This window comes from Limanda limanda, chromosome 15 (genome assembly GCF_963576545.1).
Source record: "Limanda limanda chromosome 15, fLimLim1.1, whole genome shotgun sequence".
NCBI lineage: Eukaryota > Metazoa > Chordata > Actinopteri > Pleuronectiformes > Pleuronectidae > Limanda > Limanda limanda.
In genome coordinates this window covers 22,184,837-22,187,544 of record NC_083650.1, presented here as the reverse complement: position 1 = coordinate 22,187,544, position 2,708 = coordinate 22,184,837, and positions in this window count along the sequence as shown.

Here is a 2,708-nt window from a genome sequence, read left to right as displayed (position 1 = left end):
CTGACGTCTTAATAGAGCTACAGAGCAACATTTCCGGGATGTGACGTTTTCAAAATAAAACACGCTGACATTTCATTTAACCGCCATTTAGATTGAATCGGACACTAGTATGGAGGACCATACATGACTTAAGTATAAATAAATAAATACAGAAATAAATAAATAAATACAGAAATAAATAAATAAATACAGAAATAAATAAATAAATAAAAAAGGAAATAAATTAATTAATACAAAAATAAATAAATAAATACGTTAATAACAACAGAAATGTCTGCGACTGCGGTTAGGCCCGCCTTTCTCATTAGCATACCAGACTGAAATGAGGGCAGTCAATAAATAAATAAATGTGGAAATATATTTAAGACATTTGTTTAGACATTTCTGTTGTTATTAACGTATTTATTTATTTATTTCTGTATTAATTCATTTATTTCCTTTTTTTATTTATTTCTGTATTTCTGTATTTATTTATTTATTTATGTATTTATTTATTTATTCTTAAGTCATGTATGGTCCTCCATACACTAGTCATTAAAAAACAATGAGAATGAATGAGTGAACAGCTTTGTGTTGTTAAGGATCCTCTAAAATGGACACACCGAAAATAAACGCACAATATTTATATTTAATCTGATTAATATAATTATAGTATATAGTTTTTTACGTCTTATTATCCCATGAATACTCATATGCTTTATTTAATTTCCTTTTGTTGTACATGAGATAAGATTAAAAAGGAACGCTTTTTCTAAGCTTAAGCTCTGCAAACATGATTGTGAAGAGATTATGCAAATTAGTAGTAGTAATAATTGTAGTACTAGAATGTATTATTAGTGTATGTTGTGAAAGTAGAAGTGATAGTAAGCTAGTAGTAACAAGTTAAATAGTTGTAGAACTGGTACTACTATTAGAAGTAGTAAGTATAGTAACAGTAGTAGTAGTAGAAGTCTAGTAGCAGTCTAGTAGTATCAATCAATCAATCAATCAAGTTTTATTTGTATAGCCCACATTCACAAATAACAATTCGTCTCATGGGGCTTTAACATTGTGTGACATCCTCTGTCCTTAACCCTCAACAAGAGTAGTAGTAGTAGTAGTATACTACTACTGTTGTAGCAATAGTTTATTAAAATTTGTCTCAGAATTGCGACTGTTTCCAAATAAGTAGTAGAAGTAGAAGTAGTAGAAGTAGTACTTGGTTGCTTTTATTTAGTACTTGCTTTTGAAAGTGAGACAGCACACACTATAAATCTTTCTCTGCCATCAAGAGACATCTCCTTATAAATTAATCAAAGCTGGTGTTCAAGCAAGTGTGTGGTGCATTTCAGAGTTTGGGTGTGTTAAGGGATGACGATGTATTTAATATTGAAAATTGAAATCCGACCACAGTAACCATACAAGATACGATCGCTGGCTGAGAGGCAACAAAAGCAGTTACACTTGAAACTTCTCTCTTCTGCTTGAAGCACAGAAGCACAGAAGCTTGGAAGCGCTTCATTTCCACACCAGGTGTACCTCAATAAGGATAGGAGCTGTGCGGAGCTACAGAGGAGACAAGAGAGGGACAGGGATGAAGAGCGCCAGGGACATACAGCAGGAACAATGATGATGATGAGTCACCACAATACACTTGCAGTTCAGTAGATGTGAGTAGGCCTGCTGCCCAGTGAGTGAGCTGATGGCCATCAGGCTAAAATACAAAGTCAGGTCTAGTTATACTGTCTGACCGGGACTCAGCTGGTTTACAGGGTTGAGTTTGGGTACTTGAGGGTTCCAAGAGATGTATAGTCTAATACTATAGCATCTTAAAGCTGTGTGAAAGTCATACAATGCAATTCCGACTGCACATTGTATTATTTTATGAAGAAATATTGTGTGTGTGTGTGTGTACTTGTATATTTGTGAAGACCATTTTGAGCATATACCCTACAGTGTATGGATATTTTTGGGAAGTGAGGATATTTCGGCCGGTCCTCACTTTTTCAAAGGCTTGTTTGAGGTTTAAGAATTGGTTTTAGGGTAAGGGTTATTATTAGATTTAGGTTAAGGTTAGGCAATTAGTTGTCATGGTTAAGGTAAGGGTAAGTGGCTGGCAAATGCATTATGCCATTGAATGTCCTCACTAAGATAGAAGTACAAAGATGTGTGTGTGTGTGTGTGTGTGTGGGAAGTGTTTGAAGGATTGATATAAGCAAGAAGGACTGAAGGAAGGAAGCAAAGGAGGGAGGGAGGGAGGACAAAAAAGGGGGATGCGCGTCATTGCAACACGCAATGAGTGGTGGGAGGGAGGAGGAGGAGATTGCACACACTCTTACTGTGAAGGGTTTCATACATAGAAAATGGTTCTATATGATTGCATGCATTATTAAGTTAACCAAGTTAGCCATCCAGTGGGAATAAGTTTATTTTTTATGGTTTATTTGTTCAGTTTTATGATGGATTTAAAAAGGTTTGAATGTGTTTTTTTTAACTCTTGCAGGCTGTGCATCTTTTATTACCTAATTTATTAAAAAACATGTTTCTACCTTCTGTTCTACTTTTGCTCCGTAATAGCTGGAGTGTATAACAAATATCATGTTTATTAGTCTTCCTTGTTATATTTAAATTAACTCAGAAAGAACTCACTTGGATCACTGTAGGACCAGCGTTAAACAGAATAATGTCATATATATATATATCATATACAATTTATATTCATTTACCAG